General features: G+C 41.5%; 1 protein-coding gene across 1 annotated transcript in view; it reads left to right on the top strand.

Annotated features, from left to right (window-relative positions):
- LOC147698991 (uncharacterized) overlaps positions 1-25051 on the top strand; it is a 617200-nt gene that overhangs the window by 313691 nt on the left and 278458 nt on the right. The window lies entirely within an intron of this gene.

Below are 25051 nucleotides of genomic sequence, written 5' to 3'. Positions count from 1 at the left end.
ATTTACAATACATACAAATCGATATTTTTAACAACGATATTTACTACATCGACATTTCTTACCTTCGATGTTAAAAACTCTATATTACTGCTAGTCGACATAAGTAACTCAATATTTTGACTGTACCGACGTAGCTACCATTTACTTGCTAATTTTGTGCCTGTGCCTGATGATAGCAAAAGGCCCAGTAGGCAGCGGACCCCACCTAAACTTCAACAGTTCTCCCTTACCCCCTCTAATCTTGTTCTTCCTGATTTAACCAAACTGAGGGAAAGTCTAGGGGTAGTACTACTGAACGCTGTGAATAACTATTGGAGCACTGCGGGAAGGTATCAGCTAACAAGCCTAAGTCTGGGATCGGTCCGATTAACAATCAGGATACCCAGGCCTCTCCCATAGCTACTAGCGAGACCCCAGGAGATCAACCTATTAACCTGAGCAACGCCCCTTTGTCGCATGCCTCTATTCCGCTACGTCTGGCAACTGAGACTGTAGGAGAGCAATCCAACCTGCCTAGTTTGCCACCACATTGTTCCCAGGAGCAAGTAGTGGCGGATACAACGATAAGGATCATCAGCTGGAATATAGCAGGCATTTCAAGGAAATTAGATCTTCCAGATTGGAATACCCTGGTGGAGTCATACATGATCTGTATCTTCCAGGAGACCTGGAGTCTGGAGCCAAACCATAGAGTCGGCTACACTATGTATTTTTTACCTGCGGTACCTCCAACATCTGGGAAGGGTCGCCCTTCAGGCGGACTCCTAATTTGGGTGAGCATTTTTCTGGAATGTAGCATTGTACAAAAGCAATGCAATTCACCAGACATTCTAAGGATCTTATTGAGAGGCCCCCATACGGGGAGGTCTCTTGATATATTTAATATATATGCCAGGGGTACTAAAGGTGGCTCCTTGTCTCCTACAGTAACAATGCTTGAAAGCGAACTTAGAGATTGCCATGATGAAATGTACGTCCTGGTCGCTGGGGACTTTAATTGTACATTCGAACCCCTTGCGGCCGAGGACATCCTAGATCTTGCTGAGGACGATGCTAGGAGGGGTATACCAACGCTAGCAATTCAGCCAATACACACGTACAACAGGGTCAACCACTCATCAAGGATTGACTACATTCTCCTTGACTTGAGGCTCTGGCAATTTGTGCAGGATATGGCAATATTACCAACTTTAGACAGCGATCACAACTCGCTTTCTTTGAGCTTGAACCACCTGTGGCCAAGCGAAAATGGCCCAGCTGTACTAAGTAAAGTAAAGTCTACATCAAAAGTTTTCCCATCAAATTGTGGAAGGCGCCTTAAATGGCGCAAAGTTGCTCTAGACGCAGAGAAAGTTCAAACTATAGGGGCCTTGTTGGTAGCCTCACAAAGTGAGCTGGATAGGATTTCTTTAGATCACTGCGACCCTTCAAGGGCAACAGCAGTATTTCAGGATACTACTGAAAAGGTGGGGAATTTATTCCTGGTACAAATACGAGGGTGGGCTGATAGAGGGCTCCAGAAGCCCAAAGGTAAATGGGGGTGGTACACAGCTAATTGTGGGAAAATGAAGTCTGCTCTAATTAAGGCAGTTAAGGCCAAGTCACAACCTCTGATTCAGCAGGCTTGGAAAGAATATAAGCTGGTAATAACAAATGCCAAAAAGGAGTGGGAGGACCAGTACTGGCAAACACTAAAAGAGGCCAGTGATGGGAGTGATGCAGGTCGCTTTTGGAACACTATAAGAGCTAGGAATAGTCCTGATAGCGACCTCATCCCGTGCTACATTACTGGCCAAGCATGGTTTCGATCACTTCCTAAAACTGTACTCGTGCCAGCAAGGAGCTGTTAATAATTCTGCTTCACATAAACCTTATATATCCACAGCAGATAGCACTATATATCCATTTACAATTAAGGAAGTTGAATACGCGATTAGCCGCATTGTGCCTCAAAAGGCGGCTTCGTTTTGATCAGACAAAATGGGGGAAGCTCATCCACACTCTACTCCTTACCATCGACAAAGGTGCCGCCATTCCCGAATCGTCAAAGGGGGCTGAGGTCGTCCCTATTTTTAAAAAGGGGCGAAGGGACGACCCTTCCAATTATCGGCCAATAAGCCTAATAGATTCCACCCAGAAGGTTGTTGGAAAGGTGGTACTTGAGAGAATCCTTCAATGGGCTAAAGAAAATGAGATCCTCTCAGATTATCAAGCAGCATTCAGGGCTGGTACCGGAACAATAGAGCAGGCATTCAGACTACTGCTAATCTACTTGAAAGTGGTTGTTATAGGCAAAGGCAGTCTTTACCTTGCATTTATTTATCTAAGGACTGCCTTCGACCTCGTACCTCGGGAATCTCTTTGGGGGTTGTTGTCAGATATGGGGATTCCTTCTAATATTTTGTCAATTCTAGTGAGGCTTCATGAAGGAAACTTTGCGCAAGTGAGGTGGGGCTCTGAGGGTCAGAAAACTGACAGAATTCCGGTGGAGAGAGGTGTCCGCCGGGGAAGTGTTCTTGCTCCCACCCTTTTCTCACTATATGTGAATGGTGTGGTTGAGCACTTGCAGGAAAAACCATCTGATGCGAAATCCCTGGCGGGCGAGCGTATTCCTACCCTCTTATTCGCCGATGATACTCTTTTAATATCTAAGACCCTGGTGGGCCTCCAGCGCCTCCTGGACAATTTTCAGGCTTTCTGTATACAACGAGGGCTCGTAATAAATACGGATAAGACAAAGTATTTGGTGTTGAACCCCCTGAGAAAACTTGGCCGACCCCCAGTATTAAAACTTGTATCCTTGGAAAGGGTCACTGTATTTGATTATCTAGGCATACGTATTTCAGACACCATGCAGTGGACCCCAAATCTGTGCAAAATGTTATTAAGCCATAAGAGGGTAACGGGGGTGCTCCTTAAAGAACAGCGCTCCTCCTCAACTAGACCCATTGCACCTGTCCTCGATATTTACAAGGCGAAGGGAGTCAGTTCTGCCCTTATGGGGCAGAATTGTGGGGTTCCTCTAATGTAGACCATCTAGTTAAGTCCGAAAATAAGTTCTTAAGGGACCTTATGTTACTCCCGTAGAGTACCCTAATGATACCCTTGCTACTTGATCTAGGATGTCACTCTATTAGTGATCTGGCGAAAGTTCTGCCGTTGCTGCTATGGGCCCGGCTGTGGCGAGTGCCAGAACTGGCAAAGTATGCAGAAGGGTTAGCAGAGGTAATGTCGATGGCGGGAGGGCACAAAATAAAATGTTTAAAAGACGTTAAATTCCTACTTGGCGAATTGGGCCTTAATGAAGTCTGGGCAAGCATATCTTCTCCCCCGAAGGCAACCCTAAAGACCCTTTACTGGAGATGGGTCGCAAGTAGAACTGGTTCTGACCCAACCCTTGGCAGACTTACGGAAGAGTTCCTAAGGTTTAAGGATGTGGCATTTCGGGACCCTTATCTTGATATTGTTTAGAAATCTGTTGATAGGGCTTTGTACTTTAGATTTAGGGTTGGCGCTCTTCCAGTACGCGTATTAACTGCTCGCTGGAAAACACCGTCCCAAACAACACCATTTTGCCCTATCTACGTAACAAGAACAGAATCTGTTGCCCATATCCTGTTTGCCTGTCCCGCTTATGCGTCGCCAAGGAAAGGCTGGCTCAAACCAATTTGTCGGCTGATGGGCACTAGACATCATAATGAGGCATTGCGTATTTTGATGTCTGACACACGGTCACTTTATGTTTGTGGTCTTTCAAAGTTTTCATCATGGGCATGGTCTATTAGAACAGTTTATGCAACGGACAGGGTTCTTATCGTAGGGATTAATTGCGCTCTGCAATGTTTTCTGAAAATGCCTGTAAGGCTCGGTCAATTATAGTAGTGGTGCTACAGGGAAAGGGGGACCCTACGCCCCTTTAGGGATGTGGTTTGCACAACACCTTGAATATGAGACACATCCTATGCACACACTAAAGTTACATATACAAATACATAAATGGTATAAATCATGCAACAATGTAAAAAAAAAACTTGGTCCCAAATCTTCTTGTTTGTGAAGTTTTTTTCTTTTTTTATTATACGAGTTACACTGCGCCAGCCGACACGTGTTTCATCAAAACAATTGTTGCTTTGACTCTTCAGGGCTGCCTTCTAATCAAGGCTAGTGTTGTCTTTCCTCTTAACCGGTGATAATTCCAACCCGGTAAGGGTATCTGCATAAATTCCAGTTCGGACGGGGCTCGGTTACATTAATTCCTGCACACTAAATCGCCTAAGTTTGGCCGTACTATAGTTGTAGAAACAGAGCAGGGATCCCAGTCGTTGACAAGTAAAATGTGCTTAAAATATTCTCACTAGCATTTACATTGGTGTTCCGATGTCTAGATAATAATGTATAACTGTCCTTCGCAGACCTCTTACATTTATGTCATATTCCACCATCCATATCCGTTTATCTAAAGTGTGCCAAACTTCGTGGAAACCTGCTCCGTATAATTGCCGCGAATCCGGCGTTCTCTCTCTCCACGGTGACTGGCAGACATTGGAACACCAATGTAAATGCTAGTGAGAATATTTTAAGCACATTTTACTTGTCAACGACTGGGATCCCTGCTCTGTTTCTACAACTATAGTACGGCCAAACGTAGGCGATTTAGTGTGCAGGAATTCATGTAACCGAGCCCCGTCCGGACTGGAATTTATACAGATACCCTTACCGGGTTGGAAATATCACCAGTTAAGCGGAAAGACAACACTAGCCTCGATTAAAAGGCAGCCCTGAAGAGTAAAAGCAACAATTGTTTTGATGAAACACGTGTCGGCTGGCGCAGTGTAACTCGTATAATAAGAAAAGAAAAAAACTTCACAAACAAGAAGATTTGGGACCAAGTTTTTTTAACATTGTTGCATGATTTATACCATTTATGTATTTGTATATGTAACTTTAGTGTGTGCATAGGATTGTGTCTCATGGTCTATTAGAACGAAAAGGCTAAAACAAAATGTTTAATTTTAAATTTTAAATCTTAAACTTGTAAACCGTGATTTTATGTTGCCCCTGAGTTTAAATTTTGTGTAAATGGATTTATCAAATCTCCCTTTTAAAATTGGAAATGTATTTTATAAATGTGATGCCTTTAAGATATGTTTTTATCGAATAAAGCCTTATACTACTACTACTACTCTATTAAGGAGAACGTCTTGAAGTTGCTTGATAAGTTATGCTTTGCGGTGATGCACACACCTGTTTGATGCAGTGACTTACTTGCATTATTTGAAATACAGGTTGTAAAAGCATATCTGCTGGGTTGCATATTTTTAAAACACACGGCGTTGGCAAGTTATTTGTTAAAGATTTAATACTGCACCCTAATCTTTATTCTGCAAACACTTTTACCAGTTTACACACTCATAACACTACACCAGAGACATTATTATAGTAAGAGGTTACAGGGTACTTCACTATTGATATTTTAAAAAACAATATATAATTTTAACTACCTATATAGACAGCTAGCCTGTACATAAAATGCGGTCAGTTACACCACCACCACCATTTTTAGAGGTATCTGGGAATCCGCCAATTGCATGGAAAAACTGTTATGATGCTTTTGTTATGTCCTTAGATGCAATTGGAACGTCACATTATCGCCCTAAAAGGAAAAAATGTCTACTCCTTCCCTCGATGGGTTTCGAAGGAAGGTTTGATTATACACATCAATCACTGCTTCCAATTATAAAGGTGATGAGCCGGATGAATATATGGAAACAGTTAAAAAACAGGAACTCAGATTTTACATTCAACACAGTCTGATAGTATTTAGACACAGGTTTTTAAGAGGGAACAAAGATGTGGTCAGGATGTTGACACATATTTCAGCACTCAAAAGGTTGATTGCTGACTGGTATTTTAAGGCATTTACTGACCAACTAGTCAATTCAATTCAATTCAATATTAACTTTATTCGGTAGTTTAAAAAAAACACCATAAAAGTTCACATTAAGCAAATTACAAAGTTTACAAGAATTAAAACCAATATAAAAACACAATTGTTAAAAAGCGGTTAAAAGAAGACGTCTCAGTTTATATATTTTTCAACCATACCATAACGTACAGTTTTCCTTTTATCTGGCAATCTTTCATTTAAGCAGGGTTTATATATAAATCATAATCAGAGGTTCGCACAGTGACGGATACAAAATTTAAGAAAACGTACAATCGCTTTGGCATAATTTTCATTTTCAAGATACTGAAGTGCCAAGTATGCAGGACGACACTGTCGGAGCCCCCAGATTTTCAAAATGGGCAGTATCCAGCGTTTGCGAGGTTCAATAAAAAATGTACAAAATAGCATTATATGTATAGTTGTTTGTGGGGACACCAGGTCACACGGACACATAGAAAGTGTAGATGACCAAACATTTTGTATTGGGAATGCGACCAATAGATGAAACATGTCAAATCTAAAACGGGTAAGCAAAATTTTTTCATATTGCGTTAAGCTAAACATCAAGTAGGGTTCAACGGAAAACACAGTCTGCGCTAGTAAAGAGTGTTGAACAGATGGTTTATGAATCTCAGATAGTAATCTTAGCTGGCGCAGGTGTACAAGACACTCTTTTTTTAGGTCCTTTTTAGAGATTTCATTTATCGTTAACGGATGGTCAAAAAACTTCCTGTAACCCAAATCTGTTAGTAGCGCTTTGACATAACATAACCATTTAATTTTCTTACACCGATCAAGTGTCAAGATATCTTGAATGATCGCCCTAGTTAGTTGGCATTGTTTGGTGACCCATATTCGACGCCACAACATTACTGGTTGTAATTTTATGATATCTGCAATGTAATCAATACCCAGCTCTGTGTGGCAGGCATACGTGGAACAGCTTTTAGGTACCGCAAGCAGGTATCTCAAAAAGGAATTCTCAACTTTTTGTATTGTGTCCACATTCGCGAAGCCCCATATCCCCGCCCCATATGTGGCCGTGTTTACACATTTCGCATTATATATTTTTAACAGTTCTTTTGGTGGTCGCTGCCCCAGTCTTTGTGAAAACATTTTTAACGAAACTGTCTCTCGCAAGAATGAAAGCTTCCTTGCGTTAATAGCTGAGTTCCATTTAAATTTTTCATCAATAACAATCCCTAGGTAGGGGTAGGTTGTAGTCCTGTCCAGTGGTTCGCCTTGTACAAACAATCTCCGATTTTTTTCTTTTTTTTTTTTCCCCGCGTGCATAGTGTATGTTTTCTTTGCATTTAATTTCAGGTTTAAACTCGCCATAAAGGTACAGTATCTGTCTAAAGCCAGTTGGAGTTCAATTGGTGTTCTTGCTAAAATGACCGCATCGTCGGCATATAAAAGCGCTGGTATCTGCCGAAGAGCAATTAGAGGAAGGTCTTTACTGCCTTGAAGCATGGAGGACTCTAAGCCATTAGTATAGAGGGTGAATAAAAAGGGGGCCAGTACACATCCCTGTCTGACCCCCTTTTCCACCCTGAAAGTGTCCGTGAGCTCACCTTTCACTCCAAATCTTACCCTGCCTGTAGTGCCTGTGTACAATTCTCGAAGGAAGTCCACAATTGGGGGAGCAACCCCCATTTTCAAGATAATGCTCCACAGCGTTGAGAGTGCCACACAATCAAACGCTGCAGAGAGGTCAACGTAGACCATGTGAAGCGCGGACCCCTTAGCCTCCACGTATTTACCCGCCAGTAGGGAAAGATTTAGGGCCTGGTCAACTATTCCTAGCCCCTCCCGAAAACCATATTGTATATCAGAGATGATGCTATGGTCAGTGGCCCACTCCTGGAGTCGATGGAGAAGTATCCGCCCTGCCATCTTCCCGAGTGAATCCAGGAGGGAGATTGGCCTATAGCAAGACGGGCTACTTCGGTCCCCTTTTTTAAATATGGGGACCAACGTCGATGTTCTCCAGGAATCTAGTAAACCCACTTCAGTAGTGGCATTCAAGACGTTGGTCAGCAAGGGAGAACAAAGGTCCGGGAGGTATTTGAAGATATCAACAGGAACGCCATCCGGGCCAGGAGCTTTGGCTATTTTTGAAGATTTTAAGGCTTTTTGGGTCCTCTTCATGGGAAAACTTGAGGTTTATTGGATAAATGACCTGTATTAAGGGGTCTGGTTGGTCCATGTCTACTGTGGCGTCTTTGCTAAAAACTTTTGTAAAATGTTTCACCCACTCCCGTTCGCTTATGGCGATATCAATAGAGGGAGGGTCATCTTTATCTGTTAGGAAGGGGGAGCGAACTACCTGCCAGAACATAGTACTATCTTTTAGTTCCGAGCTTTGATTAAGGCGTTCCCACAGTTCAGCTTTCAATTCTTTTTTCCTATTGATTAGGGCAACCGCATACTCCTTTCTGAGTCTGCTAACTTCAGCTCTGTCCCTATGATCTCTGTTTAGAGCTTCCTTTAAACTTGAGTATGCCTTTGTGCATGCTGAGTTAAACCAGCCTTTTTTCATTTGGGACTTTTGTTTGTGTGTCCTGGTTAATTCTTTTTGAATATTTTTTGTAACAGCCAGAAAACTCATTATGATTTCCTTAGGTTGTATCTTGGGGTCAAGACAGTTTATGATGTCAGCTTGATTATATTTAACTATTTTTCTAGTTGTTGCTTCCTTATCAATACTACCCCATTTCAATGTATAACCGTTCAGAGAGCCTAATACTAGCTCACGTTGGTGTAAGATAGTCATAATATCATGTGGTTTGTGTGTTTTTGTTTCAGAAAGGACCATAGTATTTGGAAAGTGGTCGGTCAAAGGATTTTTAGCAACCTCAAATACTTCTATGGTTGATCCCATAGAGACTGAAATTAATATATAGTCTATCAGACTTGTTAGACCTCTACCATTGAATGTGGGCTGGAAAGGCACTGATGGGATCTTTATTTCGTTAGCGAAGCTTAGCCCTAGTTCTGTCATGACCTCAGTCATTTTCTCTCCTTCATTGGAATGTGTGTAGTGTGCTACGTTATTATCATCCTCATCACTGATACCACACTTATCGTTATTATTATTCCTACACAGGTGAAGATTAAAATCTCCCCCCAAATTATCGTACACGACTTTTTGATATATTTTAGGCGTTGTTCTTGTAATACTACAGAAACCTCTGAGAGAAGAGTGATCAAGTCAGCCTGAGAGAGATTATTATAAAAATGTACTACTAAGTATAATTTTTGTTTAGTAATCTTTAAGACAATGATCTGAAAGTTCTCTTCTAGTCTTAAATGAAGTATGTCATCCACAGGAAGAGTGTTTATAATATAGGTGACTAGGCCACCGCTATTTCTAGCAGAGATTAATTTCTTTGCCGGTGACCAGAATGTTTTAAAGCCCGCTATATGTGTTGGCCTAATAGCCCAGGTCTCCTGAAGGCAGATAAAACCGCTCATGTTAATCTGACTCAAGAAACTGGGATTTGTCTTTTTAGCAGACAAACCTGCGATGTTCCAAAATGTAAAATGTATTTGTAGAGTAGTCGAAGTAGAGTCAGCAGCAGTAGTTGTTTCGACTATATGACCTAATGCTTCAGGATTGATAGGAGCCGATGGTACAGTCATCAAAACGTCTGTCTCATGGTGTTTTATTGTGGAATGGTTACGTTTACCAGGGGTAGATATAAACTGATTTACTAAATAATCAGAAATTATAGTTGTTGGAGTCACCCCTATTTTAAAAGATCGTGGGGATTCCCGGTTAGACTGAGGGCTGGCAAGTCAGTCATTAAAATCCAGCCCAGAAAGAGCATTAAATCTGTTATAGGTGGGAATACTGTAAGAGGTAGCTGGTGCCAGAGCAGCTTGTCTCCATCGATTATCTCCATTCTCTTGTTAAGGAGTTGCAGAGAGATAGGGATGAATAGCTGAAGGTATATGTGTTTGGCTCTGATGCCATTGCACCTAGCCTGTTGGATAGACAAACTTGGGATTTTGATGAAAAAAAGGGGTATGCGTTTCAGAAGGAAAGTACCTTTCTTGAAATACATTCGTGAGATTGGGTGGCATATTAAAATTTGTAGTTAACAAATGCCTATAGAAATAACCCAATGGAAGAAGGGCTGTGTTGAATTCCCATGTAGAGGGTGGAGGGGCCTTAGCTAATGTCTTTTCGGCCCACTAAGGGTTCCTAAAGGTAATCGCTACACAATCCCCCTCAAACTTTTTTCGTAGAGGGCCTATCCAACCTACTCTTTGAGTATATGTAATTTCCCCTGCACATTCCATTGGAAAATTGCAGTTCAAGGTCAGCCAGTGTAGGATCTTGTTTTTTAAGGACAAAGTAGTTTCACTCTGCTCTTGTTTAAGTGTCGGTACATTTACCAGTACAAGTACATAGGCTCCACATTCAAGGAGGAGAGTAATGCGCGAAGGGATCTGTCTTGACCTGTATGGTTGTTCGTAGGGGATCTTGGGCTGCTGCGTCCTTGCAGCCAAATGGTTAGATTGGCTAAGTATTTGTGATCCATGTTGAAGTGCTGTATGGGTCTTCCCTGACTGCTTATTAGCAGATTGAGTGTTCGTGTTGACAGTGGGAGTAGAACTAGTAGATGGTGCAGGTTTATTGGCAACAGATGGATTGTTGATAGGAGTCTTCTGTTTCGGCATAAGTACTGAGCTGGGGATAACTTTTGGTTGGGGGATAGTTGTTTTGCTAGTGTTTGCTTTTGGATTTGGGACTACAGCAGTATTTTGGGGAACAGTAGGTGGTTTTTTCCTGTTCAGGGATACTAATTCTTCAATTTGTTTCTCTAGTCGAGCAAGCCTAGTTTCGACTGGTGACAGATAGATGCTTAGAAGATCCCCAATTCGTTCAATTCGTTCAATCAGGTGATCACTGCCTATAATAGTCTCATACTTATCCCTGTGTTCCTCCCCCGTGTTTGTGTCCGAGGCCCCCAAAGATTTATGTGTTTCGCTGGCTGTCTCTTTGCTTTTTTGCTCTCTCGCACGTTTGCGCTTCTTAGAAGCCCGAGACGCTGATGGAATCGGTTGCTTGGTTTGTTTTGGAATGGCACCCCCTTGTGTATTAGCGACGTCTTGCTCATGGGTGTCATCCACAATCTCAGGTGTTAGCCCCACATTAAGGGCTGGAGATCTTTCTAGATCACTACTCAGGTCACAATTGGTGCTGGAGTCTGACACTGATAGATCGACCTCATTTCTTAGAATATGGAGGTCGTCTTGGGTGTCATGATTGGGAGCTGGGTGTATATTACTAGAATTACCTGGGGTTGTAGCGAACTTAATGCTTCCTAGGGAAGAGCGTTTAGCAATGCTCAAATCACGTGATACTCTTCGTTGCAGTAGTGAGATACTGAGATCGATAGCATCGTTTGTTCTTGTAATAAAGCTATCTATTGGCCCTAGAACTGAAGCTGCTCCCGCAGCAGTCTTGCTTCTACTACCTCTCGTAGTCATTTTGCAGTAATTGGTGTTAAAGCAATATGAGTTCTTAATGTGAATAACCCACTGTAGATGTATATAGCTGCACCCTAGAAACGCAGCAGTACAATAAAACAAGTCTGCAGTGCCCTACTTGTTCAGCTGAGGTGTTAGGGGGGTGCACCCGACCCGACCTCTTCGTCCTCGGACTGCCACAGACGGCCCGCCCTTTGCCCGGGCTTCGCCCGGCGTCCCGCGAGGCGGGCTGATGCTGCTTTTCAGCGCCTCCTGGCGCTCCCCAGTGACGGTGGACTCCGCAAGGGCTTGTGGATCCTGTAGTTGCCCCTCGCCAGTCTCCGCTCGGCGGCCCCCGCTCTTGGTGGAATTACAAGCGGCTGGGTGGCGGGAGACTGGCGGGCGGGTCCAGGCGGGGAAACGCGGAATCGGGAGCAAAATAATGGCCAAAGTTTTAACAGACAGCAAGTAAGGCAACGCTGTACAAAGAAAGGAGAGCCCTGCTCAGTGGGGCTGATGCTGCTTTTCAGCGCCTCCTGGCGATCCCCAGTGACGGTGGACTCCGCAAGGGCTTGTGGATCCTGTAGTTGCCCCTCGCCAGTCTCCGCTCGGCGGCCCCCGCTCTTGGTGGAATTACAAGCAGCTGGGCGGCGGGAGACTGGCGGGCGGGTCCAGGCGGGATAACGCGGAATCGGGAGCAAAATAATGGCCAAAGTTTAAACAGACAGCAAGTAAGGCAACGCTGTACAAAGAAAGGAGAGCCCAACTAGTCAGGGATCAATACATCTGCTAGTGCACAGACAGGTGAATACAACAGAAGCTTCTCTCTATAGATAATCTCTTGACAAAACAATAAGAATGCCGAAAAGCATAGAAATGTCTAAAGTGCCTGTAAAGGAACTCAAAGACAAGTCGAGAAAGAGACTATAAGGGCAGTGAAAATGAAGGCACGTCAGTCGACATAACATGGGGAGACCGTGGCTAAGTCTTAGCCACCGGCCGAAATCTCCACCTCCGGCCCGAGTGCGGACATAAAGTTAGTCGTCGTAAATCCATTCTGTGAATACCAAAAGTAGTAAGTGCATTCTGTGAATACCAAAAGTAGTAAGTATGTTCTGTGAATATGAAAAGTAGCAAGTTTAGGATTTTGTCTTAAGTTAGTTCTGTGAATCGGGCCCACTGTATTGTTGACCATGAGCGGTGCTTTCAAATGGTTTTTAAAACTTGATCTGACAGCAGCTTATCAGGTAGTTCTTGATCCGTCTTCTAGACATCTTACAGCTTTCGTATTGGCCATAAGCATGTTTCAATACTGCAGGATGCCATTTGGGTTTGCGTCGGTGGATGCAGTCTTTCAGAAGATAATGTTTCAGATGTTTAAGGATGTCAAAGATGTGGCCGTTTTCAAGACGATGTATTGATCTATGGAGCAACGAGAGAAGAATGTGATACTGCTTTAACAGACGTTTTAAACATAATGCAGGCAAAAGGTGTGGCATTGAAAGTGTAAAAGTGGCAGTGTTTGAGAGATAAGCTAGAATATTATAGACATGTAAGGCCTGATTGACAAAGGGCCTCCGCGCTCATGGCAGAGGCCCTGCAGTCATGGGGAGTCTCCGCACTCGGGGCGCAATCTCCACAATGAGAATTCCACCCGTGCACCACCACGAGTGCTTAGGCCCTTTCTGAATCAAGCCCATAGTGTCTGAGCATGGGGTTGAACCAAGGCCTGGGCTTGTCACAGCTGTCATTGATGGTTCTCCACCAGTTGACAAGACCGGACTCCAGTCCTTTATTGGTCTTTGCGAGTTTTTTTCAAGTTTCACATCTGACTACACGTCGAAAGGAAAACCTTTGACGTATATGTTAAAGAAAATGTTACCTTTATTTGGGATAAGTCTTGTCAAGAGGCTTTTGAATGGATTTGATCTCAATTGGTAGGGTCAAGGATTTTGAAACTGTTTGATCCAAGAGTGTAATGTACTGTCACAGTTGATGCAAGCAGTTTGAGACTAGGAGCTGTTCTCACTGAAGTAAAAGATGGTCTTGAAAACTCTTTGGGTTATGCTTCCACAGTATTGAGAGGATCTGAAATGAATTGTTCAGTAATTGAAAAAGAGTTGTTTGTAGATAAGCCTTGCGTAAAATTGAATGGTGGGGGTAGACTTACTAAGGAGACCCCATTGTGGTCAAATGGATTGCTGCCCCAACTGGCAGGCCTGGCGTGCTTCTTAGACTGGGATGCTATAGGGATTCCCACCCATGGAGATGTGATGCAGGGTACGGCCCTTAAGTCCTTTGCGAAACTCCAACAGGACTTCATGGTGTCCAAGACACAATTCTACAATTATTAGCAGCTCAGACATGCTCTTCTCCCTAGTGTCTCTAAACTGGAGTCACTCCCAGACTTCAGCCCTATCGAAGCCAAATTGTTTATGGGGGATCTTCAGGATCACAAAAGCTCCAAAATTTACCAGTCCCTGGCGACTAATAGGTCCACCACATTGGATAGACCCTGGGAGGAGGATCTGGGCCCATTGGAAAGTGAAGACTGGACAGAGGCTCATTATTCCCCTAGAGAAGCTGCTATCGCTATGCGGCTTCGCTTAATTCAATTTAAATATCTACATCGGGTGTACTATACCTTTGTTTGTCTAAATAGGGCGGCCTAATAGCCTCTCCGCTTGACCTACGCTGTGGGCGCGATGACGGTACTTTCTTTCATACGGTATGGCAATGTGAGGTGATTGTGCGATTCTGACAAAGAGTGTTGGCATGCCTGTTGGAGGTCCTGGGATGGGACCTTCCCTACTCACCCAGGCTTGTACTCCTGCATGGTATGGAAGGGATTGGAGGCAATATATACAAACGTCAACTAATGTTTTTGGGCTTTACGCTAGCAAAATGCGACATTGCACGCCACTGAAAGGCAACTGCCTCGCCCCCCGTAGCAGAATGGAGAATGGCTTGGACTTCAATAGGGGCCTGGAGCTTCCGATTTTTAACGCCAGGGCATATCCGCAGAAGCACACAAAGATATGGCGGCGCTGGGGTGAATATAGAGGTCTTCCGTTAGAACCTACCTCACTTGGTATTGACACAAACTGAAGATGGTATGTTGCAATGTAGTCCAGGAGAAGCTCTGCTTAGCTGGGGTCTTCTTCATTTCTCCTTTTGCTTTCGCTTTTTACTGTGAGGGACGAGCAGCAACTGGTGGGGGAGGGCATATTGACAGTGCATCAAGGGGGTGGGGGCGGGGGGTTATTACTCTTGTTTGTTGTTATTTTATGTTGTCTTATAATTTGCATATAATAAACGTCAATGCTCTTATTGTATCATATCTGTGGCAGAAGTTCTTTGGGTTACAGAGCTCTGCAGAATATTCGTTGTTTGACACAATAAAATCGGTTTAAAAAAAAAAAAAGTATGCCGCTACATTGCCTCGTTGATAACGTCACAGAGCGGTAAGCCGTTGAAAACAATATGAACTAAACAGTGTACATTCAATTGTGGAAAGAAGCTCAGTTGCATTAGAAGAACTGCCCTTCACATCCAAAATAAGAAAGATACAACTGCGGGGATGTCGTTCCGCATTGAAGTAAGACACTCCTGTAAAAGATTACCTTTATCTAAGACTAGCAGCCCATTCCGACGTTGTCCGGGTATGAATTGTTGCCGGCCAGTAGTATATTGTTTTGTAGGATTTCGTTTTGATAGCATTTCTTATCTGTGACAGGCCTGTGAAACGCTCCGATTCACAGTGCACTGCTGATGCACTTAAGAGTGCGCGTTCAGTAGTGTGTGAACTCGAGTTTCCCTACTTTATTTTTCCTTGCAATATTATATAGCGCGAACTCGACAACACGGCATGAGCACAATTTACATTACAGAAGAACACATTCATTTGTGGTAGGCATGGGGAGACAAAGCGATTTGCCTGGAATCACAGGATGTTGAGCTGATGCCGAGATTCGAACATAGCTCCCCAGCTCTAAAGTTCGCAATTCTAGAACTTGTGGCGGGAGGTGTGTCTAAAAGTGTATGTCGGTGCCGGCCATCAATGAGAGAGACCTGTGCATTTTTCAAATCGGTCGTGAAAAAATATGAGTATGTTGCTGGAGATGTGGGCCGCTGTGCCACCAATGTACTTACCACGGGTGGGTAAACACCCATTATTCCGCAACTTTCTTTCCGCTTACCATCACTCCGCATACTTTCATTACGAAAGTACCATGACTCCGCAATGCCATTATAACGCATGGCATTGCATTTTTTATGCTTTTACCACGCATACATTTACAACGCAATTCGTTGTAAATGCATGAATGGTAAAAACATGTTTTTTTTAATGTTTGGATAAGTTAAGTATGGGTATAGGGGTATATGTTTTGGGGTACTGAGGTATATGTTTTCGGGTGTTTGGGTATTTTAAGGGTTCAGATATAGTTTTGGGTTATGGGGTACAGGGGTAGTTTTAGGGTTTTGGGATAGGTATGGGTTTTGGAGTACAGGGGTATTTTTAGGGTTCGGGCTAGGTTTGGGTTTTGGGGTACAGGGGTATTTTAGGGCTCAGGGGTAGGTTTGGGTTTTGGGGTACAGGTTTATTTTTATGGTTTAGGGCTAGGTTTGGGTTTTGGGGTACAGGGGTATTTTTAGGGTTCAGGGGTAGGTTTGGGTTTTGTGGTACAGGGGTATTTTAAGGGTTCAGGGCTAGGTTTGGGTTTTGGGGTACAGGGGTATTTTAGGGTTCAGGGGTAGGTTTGGGTTTTGGGGTTCAGGGGTATTTTTAGGGTTCAGGGCTAGGTTTGGGTTTTGGGTACAGGGGTATTTTTAGGGTTCAGGGGTAGGTTTGGGTTTTGAGGTACAGGGGTATTTATAGGGTTCAGTGCTAGGTTTGGGTTTTGGGGTAAGGGTATTTTTATGGTTTACTGATAGGTTTGGGTTTTGGGGTACAGGGTATATTTATAGGGTTAAGATGGGTTAGTGTTTAAGGGTGTTAGGGTATGTTAAGGAGTAAGGGTGGGTTATGATTATGGGGTGCAGGGGTATTTCAAAGGGAGCAGGGTGGACACCCGGAGCTGGAATGTACAGAACCTGGGAAGAAAAAACAATGAAATAATGGCACAACGCTCGCTTTTTTTCCCGTAATCCCGCGCCCCGCACACGCCTACGCTCCCAGCAAACGCCCACATCACACGATATGAGACATGGCATGAAGGGCGGAACGTACCACACGCCCCCAGTGTTTGTCACGCCCACAGCACAACGCAGACACACCCACAAGGGACTACTTTGCTGGCAAGGTTCTTTTACCTTTTAAATGTAAATGGTGGGCGCGTCTGCATAGCCTATGTCCTTCTGCTGCAACTGCCCTTTCCAACGCTGTATTGGGTGTTGTGATTGGTGCTGTGTTTCCTGAGATTACCCGCCTCAAATGTTTGGGCTCTCTCTTTATTATATTAGTATAGTTCATCTGGTTTCCAGCCACTTAATATTTCCTTACATTATCATACTACCCACCAGAATGGTCCATGAATATGCGGCTAAAATTTCGTCTGCGAAGAAGATTTCCCCATCAAACCATAATAGAACACGCGCCTACCAGGTATCGTGTAATGCATTTTATAAAAGCGATAAAATCCACAATGAGAAAGGTCGAATAAATGATAAACAGCAACATTGTTTATTATTTTTTAGGTCACACTAAGTCACAGCCCTGAAGAGAGTCAAATGAATACTACTGTGATTCAAAACGCGTCGCAAGCCAAAAAAAATAAAGAAAACGTTCTACACATCGCAAACATGGGGAGTGATTGCTGAGAGCCCTAGTGTTTCAAAGTTAAGAAAAGAAGCTCAGTTGCATTAGAAGAACTGCCCTTCACATCCAAAATAAGAAAGATACATCTGCAGGGATGTCGTTCCGCATTGAAAACGGTCCATGATAATGCCGCTAAAAGTTTGTCTGTGAAGATTTCCCCATCAAACCATAATAGAACACGTGCCTACCAGGTCACACCAAGTCACAGCCCTGAAGCTTGGATTCGAAACGCGCCAGGATTTGTTTTCCATTGAGCAATTTTTATTTATGAATTTTAGCAGCATTAAGGGATATCTTGTATATAATTAACCTCAACTGGTTTTGAACCTATTCCCAATGGGCAGCATCCTAGCAAAAGGACTCTTTAAATCATGTACAATAGGATTGCCGCATACATGAAACCTATAAAATGTTTGACTGGTGTATTACTTTGAATCTGATGTTCATGTATTGTCGTTCATCATGTGTTTTATGTACTGTTGTTTAGTTTGCGCCTAATTTATGTTAAGTATTTGTTTGAAACAAAAGGCGTTTTCTCAATTTCAGACATATATGATATTTTGAAAAAAACACATAAAAAACAAAATAAGTGGTTTAATAAATAACCAGGACCAAATAAGTAAGATATGGGTCCTTTGTCTGTTTAAGTAGAGAACAGCATAACAAGTGGTAGCTAGATAACCTGTTGTGCACTTTCTAAAAGTGGCATTTTTACACACACATTTTAAAAACCACCTTCACAGAAAGATATGCTTTTAAATCATGAGTTCAGGGAACCCAAACTCCAAATCTCTATCTCTTCCCAATTGAAAATTATACCAGTAAAGGGTAATAGGCGCCCCAAATGATAACCTATGAGCTCCATTTCTCCTCCAATTCTGTGAACAAACGCATGCCTCACACCGATTGCGGCACCACTTCCCTGCGGACACGCCTTTCACTAGATCTGGCATTTTATTTTCGTCTTGATACTGTGACCCCTTATTCTTGAGGTGTGACCGAACCGGGCTGGAATCGCTTAGCAGAAAATTAATGAAATAGACCGCCAGAATTCTCTACTTTTTACTGGAGTAGTACTGGCTTACCATTACAGCCCCCCTTGTATGACTCCATTCATGTCGTATTTCTGTGCTATTAGAATTGTCTCAGACCGATGATTGACAGGTCTGTTGATGATTGACGCATGATGTGAATGATGTAATTTAGGTGTTTAATGTATTATACTATTTTGTCTTGTCTTAGGCATAGGATTGACAGTCCTGATGATGATCCTATATTTACACGGCATCGAAAAGCCGTTGACACACACAGTGACCTTCTAGATTATGTGAAAATCTTCCGTTTGGGCGTAGAAGTGTACTGTTTCTTCTAACAAGTGGCCTATTACTGTAGATGATTATTGGTCATATTTATTTTTTCATCAACAATAAGGAGCATAAGAGGAAATAATCAGTCAGGTCGCCCTCCACTCATAACATCACTATATCAACAAAGACCTGATTGTGCTCGGAAACCTAATTTATGAGGATCCTATAAGCAGGGTAGTAATATCTCTGCCCCAAAGGCAGGCATCTGGGTAGTAATATCTCTGCCCCAAAGGAAGGCATCTAAAGAGTGGCAATAACAGCCAGACCTCAGTGTCCACATTTTGGTGTTTGTCAATCCACCACCTTGGTACCCCCATTTATTGGTGTGTACAAGAAAAAGAAAAATGTGTGAAAGGTCAGAAAGTACCTCACGTAAGCATCACCAAGAGAGCTGCTGGTAGGTACTCACCAGTTTGTTCAAGTTTTTATCATCATTGGTGACTTTGTTGACAGTGAACAATTACATACGTGTCAAATATGAGTTTAGAGAGTGGGGAAAAGAAAAATGAGATGTGAACAGATGCACAAACAGTGCTTATTTTGTGCTGTCCCTCTAGGACCCCGTAGTGAAAAAGGGTAAACTCGCTTCTCTAAGCTAAAATGAGTTGGGACTCACTGAGTTCAGGGAACCAAAACTCCAAATCTCTATCTCTTCCCAATTGAAAGTTAGACTTCTAAAGGATAATAGGCAGGTCCAATGATAACCTACGGGAGAGATAGTCCTTGCAATAGTGAAAAACGAAATTGGCAGTATTTCCCTATCATGGCATGTAAAACACACCAGTACGTGTCCTAACTTCCATGTAGACTGCACCCTGCCAATGGAGCTACTTTGGGCTTACATTAGGGGTGCTGTACATGTAATAAAAGGGAAGGTTAGGGACTAGCAAGTGGGTGCACTTGGCAGGGCGACATGGCAGTTTAAACCTACACTTGAAGACACTACAGTGGCAGCCCTGAGACATGTTTGCAGAGCTACTCGTGTGGGTTGCGCAATCAGTGCTGCAGTCCCACTGGTAGCTTTTGATTCACAGGCCCTAGGTACAGACAGTGTACTTTACTAGGGACTTACCAGTAAATCACATATGCCAATGTTATGTTATGTTATGTTATGTTATGTTAAACCAATTATAATCACAATTTAAGCAGGGAACACTTGCACTTTAGTACTGAACAACAGTGGTAAAGTGCCCAGAGTTAAAAAAAAAACAGCAAAAACGAAATGCAGCACAGAGTCAAATCAGGAGATCAGAACCTGGATCAAGGGGTTCCACAAGGTTCCAGCCTGAGGTGGCGCTAATAACTGAGCAATATGGGGTGGAAGTGGTGACTTGCGCAGATGATACGCAGCTGGTTGTAGGCTTTGGCACAGCCTGCTGAGCGCGCAGCCAGCAATTTTGCATCTTGTCTCCAAGACCTTGCTGGCTGGATGGCCGATAATTGTCTCAGACTGAACTGTGATAAAACGGAGGTGCTGATTGTGGGTAAAACTGTGCCTAAGGATCAAGTTAAGAATCTTGGAATCTGGATCGACTCTAAAATATCTTACGAGTATCACACCAGACGTGTGGCCGGAACTTGCTTCGGCATTCTGCGTAGTCTTAGAAAGACGCTGGATTTGCTCCCTGTTACAGCTAGGAAGGCCCGAGTCCATGCTTTGGTTACTTCCAGGCTCGACTATGAGAATGTCCTCTATTTAGGAGCTAATGCGAAATGTTTCCAGAGACTGCAATATATCCAGAATGCTGCCGCCCGCCTGGTGTTGATACTACCTAAAAGAGCAGCCTCAAAAAAAGCCTTGATATCGCTCCACTGGTTGCCCATTAGGGAGCGTGTCCTGTTTAAAGCCCTCTGTGTTAGTCACAGGATTGCGCTGGGTAAAGGGCCTTGCTTCCTTCGCAATCTGCTAATATCTTACACTCCGACTCAGCTGCTGCGATTGCAAGTGGCTGGCATGATGCAGGCTTCCAAAATTAGAAGGGCCAGAATGGGAGGAAAATCCTTCCCTTTCTTAGCTGCCCGGCGCTGGAATGCCCTACTCCTTAGGCTTCGTGTGGAAACCTCTGAAGTGGATTCCGTAAAGAACTAAAAACCTATTTATTCCGTAGGTATTAGATCCGTTGGGGCAGGTTGGGGGAGGCTGTAACAGTTTGATAGCTGGGGGCAATGACTAGCGCGGGGACAGACTGGCTAGTGTAACCAGGCGCAGTATAAATTCATGATTATTATTATTATTATTATTATTATTATTATTATTATTATTATTATTATTATTATTAAGCAAAAAAGATGGGAAATGCAAACCAAAGATGCCAGGTCTAACAAAGAGGTGGACACACAAATAGCTGAGCATGAGGAGCAAGAACATTGTTTCATAGCATGTGTGCAATTAGTGAGATGGAATGGAGGGAAGAGTTGAAACAAAAATGTATCGCTGACGTAGATAATGAACTTTGTTAAGAAAGGGTGGCCCAAAGAGAACATACCCTATGAATTCCAAACGTTTGTAAAGGTTTTTACAGAACTTTCAGTGGTGGATGGTATACTTATGAGGGGTAGAAGTTTGTACCTCTGGATAGTTTGAAGTGTCATGTAGCTCCTATAAACTATACAGGATCTGCGCGTTTGGACAGCATAGACTGCAGGATTGGTGTCAGACTGACTCTGAACAGCCTCACCGGGTATGTTGGCCTTTTGTACCAACTAGCTCACAGTGCCAATAGAATCTCTTCTTACTAAGGACAGAATAGTTCTTGGCAATCATTGAACATGACAACGCTGATCCCTCAGGACCGTGGAAACAATATACTACTTTTCACTGGTGCTTACTTAGTCTGTCTCAGAGAGATACACAGAATAAACAGGCTGGGCGTTTTCAATAAGTATTTATTAAACAGTTGTTATTCTGGTGTAGAATAGATGAGCTGCAACAACCGTTAGACGGTATAAGATATAAATGATTAGCAGTACTATAAAGGTAAATGGATGGTATAGTTCTACCATCTTACAATAATCATGAATATATTCGAGTATATAAAACACATGATAAAAAGATGCGTACTCCTCCGATGCCTCCGTAACTAGATGTACCTAAATGTACTGAGCATGTGTATAGGTGTTTAAGCCAAGAATCCCTCTAGAATAAGGTAAACCCCATTACCTGAAGTGAGAGACTGTGGGACCCTGTCCTGGTCTAGAGTTGGACACCCTGCAAGGGATGTTTTAGACAACGGCGATCTGGGGTGTCTGCATGCAGGAACCTCAGCGTCTCTGGTCAGTGTGTCCGCCGAGAAGTCTCAATTTCCTCTGCTCTATCTTAGCAAGATGTGATGTATATAGACCCATAGGTCTCCCCAGGGGTCCTACCTCGCTGTATTACTGTGTAGCCCTAAGGATGACTTAGGGCTTAAACTTTATACATCGATATTATGGTCAACACCCAAAATATAGAATACAAATTATCGAGAGGACATACTATCGAAAGAAAAATATCGAGAGGACAGAATATAGAATGGACACAATATAGTTGGAAATAATATCGACAGAAAGGTAAGTAATATCGAATGTCATTATATCAAATGTCATTATATAGTATTTTATAAAATAGAATGCCATAATATAAAATGTCATTATATCAATTTAGTAAAAATTATATTATGTTAGTATGTCGTTAATAGTATATAATATTTTTTTAATGTATGTTACAATTTTTTTTAGAAAATTAATTAAATGTTAATTAATTCTGTGTATATTAGTTCCGTAGCGGGTTGTGGGTTATAGGGGACTAGGGTGGGAAGTAATTTAATTTAAAAGTTTTAAAAATAATTTAATAATTAATAATTTAATGGTTAATAATTATTATTAGTAATTCATTTTTGCGTATATTAGTTCCGTAGTGGGTTGTGGGTTCATATGGGACTAGGGTGGGAAGTAATTTAATTTAAATTTAAAAAAAAGAATTCTTAATTAATAATGTTATGGTCAATAATTAATATTGCTAATTACGTTAATTAATGTATTATTAAATATTTCAAAAGTTATTAATAAAAGTTTCGAATTAATTTATAAATACATAAATTCTGTAAAGTGTTATTAATTATTAATAAATACATATTACTTATTAATAATTAATGTATTAATGTGCTAAATATGTTAATTTTTTGAGGGGTGTGTTGAGTATTTATAGGGGAGTATGGTGTTTCTTAAAATATTTTAAAATAAATTTGTATTAATATTTATATAATATTTAATCAATGTTATTTTATACTGTTAATTGTGTTAATTAATTTATGTATCATTGATTTTATATGTTTGTTAATTGTAATTAGCCAATTAATTAAATGTTAACTAATTATGTTAATTTATTAATATTTTTGATTATTAGAGGTGACGTTTATAGTGGAAAAAAGTAAATTACATTTAAATAACTATTTTTTTTAAATTAATTTTAATTAAATTGTAGAACTGGGTCTACTAAATTATTCCTCTACGCTATCCAACACTTTCCCTACTGTTGCACTCTCTGGAGTGGGAATAGTAATTTTTAACCCTATGCTATCCAACGCTTTCCCTACTGTTGCACTCTCTGGAGTGGGAATAGTAATTTTTACCCCTACGCTATCCAATGTTTTCCCTACTGTTGTACTCACTGGAGTGGGAATAGTGATTTTTACCCCGCCCGCTATCCAACACTTTCCCTACTATTCCACTAACTGTAGTTGGAATAGTAATTTGTACCTATCCGCTATCCAACACTTTCCCTACTGTTGCACTCACTGGAGTGGGAATAGTAATTTTTACCCCTACGCTATCCAACGCTTTCCCTACTGTTGCACACACTGGAGTGGGAATAGTAATTTTTACCTTCCCGCTATCCAACGCTTTCCCTACTGTTCCACTCGCTGGAGTGAGAATAGTAATTTTGACCTACCCGCTATCTAACACTTTCCCTACTGTTGCACTCACTGGAGTGTGAATAGTAATTTTTACCCACCCGCTATTCAACACTTTCCCTTCTGATGCACTCACTGGAGTGGGTATAGTAATTTCTACCCACCCGCTATCCAACACTTTCACTACTGTTGCACTCACTGGAGTGGGAATAGTAATTTTCACCCCATAGCTATCCAACGCTTTCCCTACTGTTCCACTCACTAGAGTGGGAATAGTAATTTGTACCCACCCGCTATCCAACAAATTCTCTACTTTTGCACTTGTTGGAGTGTTAATACTGATTTTATTCCCTTAGCTATGTAATGTTTTTAATTTTGTTATATTTAATGTAGTGTATATTATTAATTAACATAAAAAAGTATTACTTTAATTATTTAAATTATGATATATTATATATTATTTATTTTTATATAATAGGTTTATTTATATATATGTAAATATATTTGTAATATTATTTTTAATATTTTATAATTCAGATTAAGTAAACATATATGTTAAAAAATAATTATGGTTTTTTACATTACATTTCTTATTTTTACATTTTAAGGTATTTTACATTATTTTAACTGTGTTTTAGACAATTGTGTTTATTGTTTAATTACTTTTATATTATATTTAATATATTTAAAAAATTCGATATATTAGTTAACTATATTTAAACTATCGATATGTTGTACTCGATATTTTAGTACTTACCTGTTAGTAGATAGGGATTCTATATTCTTTCCCTCGATAATTTTGAATCGATATTCTGGACAGTTGATATTCTGTCCCTTGATAATTAGTCACTGAACCTGATATTATACAAGAGATGGTCGTCCTGATGTGCTTCCAAGAATCCTCATGCATAATGTATGAGATCTCGAACCAGTGAAAACCTGTGTTCTGATTGCAGTGTTGTATCTAGGTAAAAGGTCTGTCCCTGTAAACTGTTACAAGTGTAATGTAGGGAAGAAAATAGGTGAAAGGTAATGAAGTTACTGGGGCCTATATTATGGTACCTATATGGAATATAACAGCCACTCCTCTTCCGCATAGACAACATAGTTAAATTCTAAACGTACTTCTAGGCTGACTAGGTCCTGGTACGCAAAAATAGTTAAAAAAAATATTAGTTTCTTGTTGTTCTACAAACAATGTTTAAAAAGTTCTAAAAAATATTTAAAAATGTTTAAAAGGAAATTGTTACTCAAGCATTTGCCTTAATGTGTCCGTATTTATAGATCGAACTACTATAAGCATTTGAAAGCCATGCATGCTCAAAAGAATGTAAATTTTGTTATGGAGTTCCAATTTTCTGTATCTTTCTCAAAATAAAAAGGTCGAATTTCTCCCATCACACGACGGGCCAAATCAGACGCAACATTCTTGTTGCCTGCCTCCGCAGAAGACGGTCCCTGTAACACCTCGCTGATAATGATTATTGAGCACAGATGTTCTTTCATACTGTCCACAGCTGATGCTGGGGCAGCCTGTGCGCCATCC

Source organism: Lissotriton vulgaris, chromosome 8 (assembly GCF_964263255.1).
Source record: "Lissotriton vulgaris chromosome 8, aLisVul1.2, whole genome shotgun sequence".
Taxonomy (NCBI): domain Eukaryota; kingdom Metazoa; phylum Chordata; class Amphibia; order Caudata; family Salamandridae; genus Lissotriton; species Lissotriton vulgaris.
This window is presented reverse-complemented; position numbering and strand designations above follow the sequence as displayed.